Here is a 9,853-nt window from a genome sequence, read left to right on the forward strand (position 1 = left end):
TAAAGTGGGACACCTTAAGGTTTTTGCATTATATATATACTTCTTTGAAATATATATACTTCTTGATGAGTGAAAATCAACATTAATGTTCCTGACGCATAGCTGTGAAACCTTGTGATCATCATCTGTATCAAGATACATGTATGTCTTGTATACTGTACATGTATGTTAATTGGGTATAGTAGTATAGGTGCGGCACTCCACTCACCATACCTTAATAAGTGAGTCCAAATTTGATCTCATAGCTTTTATCATCATAATGGAGAGAACAGATCAAGAAAACAACGACACTGCTAAGCAACAACACTACCACTGCGCCAACAGGGATATCTCACATTCATATTTTAATTTGAATATATGAAACTAAAATTGCATGAAATTGTAACTGAGGTATGTTCAGATTCAAGTGGGACCGTCACTTTCTGGCTGAAAAGTCAGATCTTGGCATAATTTTCACCTAAATAAAAAACCTAATTAAAAATAATTTTCCTGATCATCATTGTTGGATGTATAATGGTGTTTGACTTTACGGCTTGGCCAGAAAGTGAAAGCTTTTCAAATAGATAATTCCTCTAAGGATATGTTGAATAGCCCTGCCAAAGACATGGTAAGCTCAGACATGTCCAACAGCCAGGATACATCCCACATTGACTGAGAGAGGGGGAGAGAGAGAAAGGGAGAGAAAGAGATAGATGGAAAAAGAGGGAAAAACTGTCAATTTTGGAAAATGTTCATTTCCAGCAGCCAAGATCCCACTAAAGGGAAAATACCACTGATTACATAAGTGAACACAGCACAGCGTGAGCCAGTGGAGCAGAGAAATCTATTGTAAAATCTATTGCGAACACAGTGTGCGACCGGTCAGTTTGTTTGTGTTCCCAAAGAGAGGTGCACTGATGGTGAATTCAATGTGTTTATCCCCAAGGGAAGCTATGACATGTTTCCCCAGAGAGAGAGAGAGAGAGAGAGAGAGAGAGAGAGAGAGAGAGAATATAAATGAGAGAATGAGAGAGGAATGGAGACAGAGAATCCAAAACACACAGCATGGAAACAGAAGAGTGAAAACGATAAGATAAGAAGCAATGTCAGAAAACAGATATACTCTGAATGTACAATATAGACATCTTCCTGATATTGAGTTACAGCCCCTTTTGCATAATCTAAATTGTCTGAAATCTTAAAAATCCTGTAACTCGTCTGCTTCTGCTCCTGGTTTAATAAGGGAATCAATAAGTGATAATGACTTTTGCCTGGATTCACCTCATCAGTGTACTTCATGAAAAAACAAAGTGTCCCTAATATTTTGTGCAGTCAGTGTATCCACACTGTAAAAGCCTGAGAGGGAAAATGAAATACAAGAAATCTGAGAGAGAAAAAGAATAAATGAGTGAAGCAGAACACAGGAGAATATATGACAGGTAGAGTTATATGATGATACAGCAGTCAATCCCAGAGGGGGTTCCTCTCTCTATCTCACTGCTGTTGCCTTGTCACTCCTCACCCATCACTGCTGCCTATTGAATCCTGCTGTAACCACTAAACTGCTAAACATCATAAGTCTAGGGACGAGGGAATTTGTGCTATTATGTAACATTCCAATAAGGTATTGTGTTAGGAAATGGAATTGTAATATCAATACAGGAAAAAAAAGGTGTAAAAATGAAATGATAAATGAGCAAGTGAATGAAATACATAAAACATGTCAAAGGTCAAATGAATTTCTATCACTTGATCCCAAGCAGTAGCCATAGACTCCAGTGCATCCTTTCTTTCTTCCTTGCTCGTTGTGTTTCTCTGCATGTTGTCCCATTCTAGAGCAGTTGCACAGCGTGACTGGAAGAATGAATAACTGCCGGGGAGCCAAAACTCCCCGAGGACCCAAGATGTCAGCCAGATAGAGCCGAGATGGAGTAACCCTTTGTTCTTCACAAAGAGCTCCACTTCATCAAGTCCTGAAGCTCTGATTCCCCTCCAGGCCGAAAAGCAAGGGCAACCAGGGCCAGGGAGGACGAGAAGGCAGCGCTCACCCTGAATGAGTTCTCCCTATGTATCTACTTAACAAGGATGTGGGTTGTTGCTTTGGTGTTTTAACCTCTGACGAGCATGGCCCTACAAGGCCAGTCAATTATAGATACAAAACACTCAACCCCTTTCTCAAATTCCTTTATAAATAATTTAGTTGCAAGACAAAGCTAGCCAAAGAAACTGTTTTGTGTTCATGTGCGCTGTATTTCTTCAATTTGGGAGCCATTGTGGACAGAGAAGGATAATTTTTTTTGCGTTTGAAAATCTCAGTAAAGCATGCAGGGGAGAAGAAGGTCAAAAGAAAGGACACTTTCTGGATTATCGATGGTAATATATTTTTGTACAGCCTAGTTGGATGCCATTTACAAGAATGTTAATGTTGTAGAGGAAATGAAAATTGTATCATGGCACTAGGGGCACTATTATAGGATCATATCAGTTATATAGGTGAACACCTTTGAATGTAATTAACTGTAATGGGGCCTTAAATAATCTGATATGGGAGACATACACTGGAAATGTGTGCTAGCCATCAGTAAATAGTGGGTAAAATTGTCTGTAGATGCATATTACCTGCATAATAGTGTCATAATTAGACTACATGTCACTAAACTAGAATAACCACAATAATAAAGAATGCCCTGGTGGGTCTTATTGCACAGCATGCACAAAGTATTTGACTAGTAATGGGTACACAAAGTGACAAAAAACAATTCTGTACTAATTGATCCACACAATACAAGCACTCACCAGATCTCACACAGACCACAGAGACAGACATGAAGCACTAACCACAGACCACTGAACAACAACACACCTGCTCCCTCTGTTTGATCTCACCAATAAAAGCATAGCCTTCAATTGTCGTTCACTGTGCGCCTGCTGACATTGTGGTGAAACATAATCCAAATCCAAAGGCCTTTTCTAATCCTTCTCCCTGCATTCTGTTTAGAGATCAGACACCCATTTGTGCCAAACTGCTTGGAATAGCCTGCCATGGGTAGGGTTTTTCTCACAGGGTGATACAGTGAGTGTCAGAAAGAGTAGCCAATCACAGGACAGTGCTGAAACATAAATTTACTTTAACCCTCTCTGTGATCAATTGACAACTTACCTGACGCTGTCTGAATTGTCCTCATGCTAAAAACTCCATCTGGGACAAGTTGAAACGAATGCTAAGAATTGTTTGAAGATACTATTTCATTCAGCTCTGTTGGCGATGTGAGTGAAAGAGAGAGAGAGAGAGAGAGAGAGACAAAGAGAGAGGGAGAGAGGGAGAGAGAGAGAGAGAGAGTCGTTCCAGCTGAAGGATCTTTTGCATGTGTAAATGGTGACCTTCTCAAATCCTCTCATCTCAAAACAAAGCTACTGGATAAAAAAAAAAGAAAACATACATGAAACGATGTGACCTCAAGGAACATTATATGGTTTTTAGCCTGTGGAAAACATTAAGACGCAAGTGAATTGATGTTTGCCATGCAACTGCAAACTGAAGAAAGACATGGATTAAAGTCTTTTATCGAATCCTTTTATTCTTGACATTCAGAATATTAAATTCCCATGTGAAAGATTAGAGACATTGCTTTGAAGTCACAAAGATTTTTGGCTATCAGAAGGGAGATTAATTGGTTACCGTCACTTTAAGAAGTCCTCATTACGGGAACCTCTGTGATATTAATTGGCGCAGTATTGGTTGATTACATTTTCAATTACACATTGTCATTCATTGTGTAAACAGTTTTGCCCACGCCACCGGGGCTAATATAACAACAATGGCATTTTCTAATATCACCTTTGTAATATGCAGAGCTATTGTTCCCGGGATGAAAGCTCAATCACTCAATAAATTTGCAGGCCTATCGTACTCTGTTAGACAACTTGATTAACTTGATTAATTAGGCAGTTGTTTTCTCTGATGAACAGCAATAACTCAATTCCAAGGCTTGTAACTGCAGCATAAATGTGGGAGATGCAGGTGGTCGTATAAAGCCAAATGGAAGGAACACTGCCAGAGTTAAGATAATAGATAGATAGATAGATAGAATAGATAGATAGATAATAGATAATATTTGCTGCAGAAACAAATTACATCAGGTTTGTATGGACAAATCGCTAGAAAGACCAAATGAGGCGCCACATTGGCTTTGGACTCTGCAGTGCGCACAGGATTGTTGGCCAATTAGTCCAATTCCAAAACTGCATGACCGTCTTAAACTGGTTTAAAATATCATATAACTGATTATGTTGTCTTGTGGAAAAGTGCCTCAATTTCCTCGTCTGTCCACCGTCTCTGTGCTAACATCTCATGGTCAGCTCTTTCAAAACGAATTCTTTCAGCCGCCTTTGTTGCTCTTTCACCACAGCCGTTGTTGTTGTTGTTCTCTCTGAGTTTTTGTCATCGCTATTTCTGGTTTCCCTAGGTTGTGCTTACCTTCATGCACCCCCACTGGCATCGAGTGTAAATAAATCAATAATAGAAAAAAGCCACAGTGAGTATACACATATTTGTATGTGCTGGCGTGTTTGAATGTGTTTCTATTTCCGGCAAGTTTGACTTCATTGTAAGTACACCAACAGCTTTAGGGGATTGAATCCCTGTGTAGCTCAGTGGGTAGACATTGACACTAACAATACAGGGTTAGGGGTTTGATTCACACTGGGTATGTATGGAACTGCAACAGACTTTAAATACCCAAATGACACATTATAAAGGCAGAGAAGCTTGGGTGCTGCTAGTCATCTTGGGTGAGGGGCACCCTTGCTTTGGGGCTTCCTGAAAATCCTCCTCCTCCTCCCCTGCATGTGAGTAAACAATTTGACCGGAATTTACTTGACCTTGGTTGAAAGAGAACGTTTTTTTCTGGGAGGGGGGAACAAAGGGGAAAAGAAAAATCATGAAGCGCAACAGAAAAAGGGAGATCCTCTCTTCCCTCTGCAACTTTCCCCTCAGGCGATGCTGTAAATAATGTATTTTAACTTCAATAATGTATTGTTATAAATAATGTGTTTTAGACGACTTTCCTTGTTAGAATAGAGTTGAAAATATGAAAAACATAAATAGAAGACAATCTAATGGACCCATATTTCTACAAAACATAATGCAATGCAACACAGCCATTTTACACAACATATAGCATACAATAACATTTAGTGGACATTTATATCCAAAGTGTGCAAATATTTTGGGTCTATGTTGGGAAGAATTTATTTTTGACATGGTATTAGCTGTTGGAATGTGTGAATTTAAAATGGAATGGAAGCATGAATTTAAAGTAAGGAAAAAACAGAACAAACCATTGATCATGAAAAAAAAAAAAAAAAAATTGGGCTTTGGCAAGAGGTCTATGCATGCCACTTTACGAAGCCATTAGATCTGGTCTGCTGATGAACATCTATTATGGTACGCCAACATTAATTACAGACATCAATTCATTAATATTCCTCTCTGCTTCATGTCGCCCCAGTGGTAACTAAGGCCCACCTGTTTCAGTGATAGAGATTGGATTAGGGTTGGGGATGACACTCGATGAAGACGCGGGTGTTTTTCTTTTGGCAACGATGTGAGACGGAACAGACCGCGGTAATCTTGAACGTCCAACCTTATTCAAACGGTCGTTCATCACTCTGACTCTCAGTTTGTGTGAGTGGAGAGGCGCTGTGCTGTGGTATTGATTATATAGGTGTGTTAAGAGAGAGAGAGGGGAGAGAGTTATTGTTAGTGTGTGCATCAGAGAAAGTCTTTGTATGTATATGTGTGTATGTGAAGAAGTCGGAGAGAATGGTTGCACATGTGTGTTTTTGTGAGAAACAATTCCCACACCTCCACTCCCTTCAATCCGAATGAAGCCGATCTAACCTGAGAGACATAGAAGAGTAATGACACCTGGCAAGAGGTGTGTGTGTGTGTGTGTGTGTGTGCGCGCGTGGTAAAGAGAGTGAGGTAAAGATAGAGGAAGAGACAGAGTCTTGGCAAGGACAGAAAGAGACAAAGAAAGCGAAAATGAGACTGAGAGAGGCAGAAAAGGAAAAGAGAGAGACAGACAAAGAGATAAAGTGAAAGACAGAGAAGAGAGAGAGACCGTGTGAGAATGACAGGGATTAATGAGAAATGGTTGACCACTTGAACCCTGACTCTCACTTTTGACTCTCTAACCTCCATCCAAATTCCCACCACCTCCCATGAAGATGCGCACACACACACCTACACACACACACACACACACACACACACACATACACATACACACACACACTTGTCATATTTGTCAGGCTGACTTCATTCCATTCCTCTAAGCCTAACATTAACCCTTACCTTAAACTTAACAACTCTAACCCTCATTAGCCCTTAAAATCCACACACACACACACACACACACACACACACACACACACACACACACACACACACAAACATCTCTACTTTTATGAGGACCTTCCATTGGTTACATTACTTCCCAAAGGCCCAACTGTAAACTAGCCTCTTGAAGACGTCAGGACCGGCAAAAATGACCTCATTTCGCCAAAATGTCCTCACTCCAAAGGTCTCAAACTGGTTCTCACAAGGATAGAGGTATATACACACACACACACACACACACACACACACACACACACACCCTCTTAGCCTTACCTTTTGCCCACCCACCTTGATGCAACAGCTAAAGGACTGGGACAGAGGTAGCCTCAGGGGACGTCCTCCCTATTCATTTCCCTCATGCCTGGGTAAACATGATGTATTCACCCTGTCATGTCTACCTGTCCCCATGGAATCAATGAGCCATGGATTCGTAAATGTACAGCGGTGGCCGTGGTAGAAGTGCTCCATCCTGCATCTATCCTCTCTATCATGCATGAGGACCACAGGGGCCGCTGTGGGGGATTTTCTGTTGAATGGTGCACAGTAAAACAAAATCAGTATACTGTTACATAAAACATGTTTGTCAAATGACTGGTGTCAAGACCGTTCCTTGCTCCTCCTCACGGCTAAAAAAAAAAAAAGCAGAATTTAAATTTTGTTTGAAGGATTCCTTTCACAGTTGCAACAGGTACGCAATAAAAAAATAAAGGTTTTGACTTTGACAAAGGCATCTTCAAAGGCTGCAGCAAAACGAAAATGCTCGTGCCAAGCCTCCACTAAGATGCAAACAAAATGAACAGTGGAGGAAGAGTTACGTCCACACACTTATTTCTCTGTCCCATGGTGAATCTTTTTATTGACATGACAGTGAGATGCTTCAAGCCCAGTTACACAACAGGTAGTTCTAACCGTGCAATCTGATTGGTCAAGTAAGCATTCAAACTGTGCTTCAGTGATGCCAGTTACCAGTCTCACTGGTGCGCTTTTAAACAGCAAGGGAGGAGACAAGCTAGTTTACATAAATGGAAAGCTATCAGATGGCCCGGGAGGAGCTTTGTTCCAGACCAGAATTTGACAACAAGCTTTAGCTGGCCTGTGTGTGTGGATATTGGTTTATATCATTATGTCTCAATGAAATCTCCACATAGCACACATTAGTTTCAGGATTGGTTATAATGTCTATAATGTCTAATATCGCTTATTGCAGGTTTAACATAAAAATGCTGAGTGTCCCTTTAAAGCTTCAGGAGACTGGAAATAACTGTTCTCATCTTATGTGATGTTTACTACTTCTGTGTATAAAAAAATAAAAAAATTGGAAACATTTATTTCAGCAAACATGACAGGGGGAGAAATCAAAGTGTGTTCAGTATCGTGTGTTGCATCCCTGGGGAGACAGTATGCTCTTTACTGAGGTACAGAACTCGGTCTCTGAGGAGCCACTTTCTGTAATTGCTTCATCACAACGAGCTTAGCTTTATTATCATATAGTGTGTGTATGTGCGTTTGCAGACAGGTTTAGGCCTGTGTGTGCAAGTGCGAACACATGCCTTTGTGTGCATAATGTTTAAGTACCGGCGTGTGTGTGGGTGGGTGTGTGTTTCGTTCTCTAGATATGTGATGGGATCTCTGGGGGTTTTATTCAGCCCCGTCTCCATCTCTCTCTCTCTCTCTCTCTCTCTCTCTCTCTCTCTCTCTCTGTCCCAGTATCTGTGATCACAATGAGCCCGTGCTTTGTCTCTGCTCGTGTTCCTGATAACAGCTAATGAGGAAACACAGTGACAGTCTCCCTGCTCGCCCCTCAGACCCTATACAATGAATTAATAATGAAATTCTGAGACAAAGCAAAAGGGGGTTGGAGGTTGGAGGGGGTGGGGGGTGGGGGGGTTTGGACAGAGGAAAGGAGAGATAATGGAGGAAAAGGAAAAGTGAAACAGAGAGATGGAAAGAGGGCTAAGTAGGGAGGCTGGGAAAGAGAGATAGCTCTTCAAACAGAACAATGGGAAGCCCTCTCCTCGTTCAACATCAAGGTGTGTGTGCATGTGGGTGGATGCATGTAAGAGACCTGTATTGAATGATCTGGAGCTCGTTCCTCCTCCTCCTCCTCATCATTGTCTTTGCATGAAGCTTTTCTATTATCATCTTTGACCCAACAACAACACGTTGACGCATGACTCAAGAGCTCAAATTAATTGTAAGTCGAAACATGACAGAAACACCACTCGTGTCTCAACAATCTCATTTTGCTCTCTGTTCAATCAGTCAATTATCCTGGTCATGAAACAGGTTATCGTTAGTAATGAACACCTGGCCACTTCATAACCATTGTTAATTGGAGACCATTTGCTGCAAGGATTCAATTAAACGTCATTAGTGGTTGGCATGCCAGAGTGTTGGCTACTGGAGAGCTGGAACGCAAGGCTTTGGTGTAAGAGCAGGTTTGACTGTGTCCAGATTGTGGCTGCCATGAGTCGATGGCAAAAGATACTGTAATGCTTTATCCATTTAATGGCTGTGGAATTAAGAGATTTTGGGCCTCAAGCAGGAAGCGATACATAAACAAATTTTCTCTTATTTTTGTTCGTATCCACAATTTGTTCTTATTTTGTTAGTACCCATTGATTTCTGGGATTCACCAATGTTTTCTTATTTTTGCTCTTCTCTTAGGTAAGAGAACATTTTATGAGTGGTCGAGAGCACTCTTACCAAGATAAGAAAAAAACATCTCGTTTTCACAGTCCACAAATTGTTTGTCCAACGCAAGGAAACATAAGTTTTAAATTTGAGGAACATAAAAAAACGCATGAATATCGTATAATCAAATTTAGATTATTATATGTTTTAGAGTAATTATAATGATTGGATTATTAAATTTGTGGGCTAAAGAAATACTATTGGTCCATTGATCCCAATTAAGACTATAAAAACCCTTGGATGATATTGCGTGCGTTCAGCTTCTGAATGGCTTACATACTGCTCTTAGATGCTTTGGCCATCCAGGCCTTACGCAGAGAACACGTTTTTAGAGATTGCACAGCTCTATTTGATGAGACAGATGAATGGCTGCTGAGCCGTTTCAGATTGCCAAGAGCACCAGAGTATTTGCACACGGCACAACACCTGCCCTTATATGGTGTTTAGGGGCCAACAATCGGCCACGTGCCTCCAATTTATGATCAAGTGGGATTCATCATTCAGCACACCTGGGTAAGAGCAGATTTGGATGGTTAAGAACGTTTGGTGCATCTGGAGTTGACTGAAAATTAAGAGAAACTATAGTATAAGAGAAATTTAAGAGAATGTTGCTGCATGAGGCCCATTGTATCATTTCCTAAGGTTACTTTTCATGTTATTAGAGATAGAGTGGGAAGAGACAAGAAAGTAAGGAGAGGTGATGGCATCTGAAAAAAGTCAACCAGGATTTAAACCAAGAACTTTGTGGCATGTGCCTTAGCCCGCTGACTGACTGAT

Source organism: Centroberyx gerrardi, chromosome 24, assembly GCF_048128805.1.
Source record: "Centroberyx gerrardi isolate f3 chromosome 24, fCenGer3.hap1.cur.20231027, whole genome shotgun sequence".
Classification (NCBI taxonomy): domain Eukaryota; kingdom Metazoa; phylum Chordata; class Actinopteri; order Beryciformes; family Berycidae; genus Centroberyx; species Centroberyx gerrardi.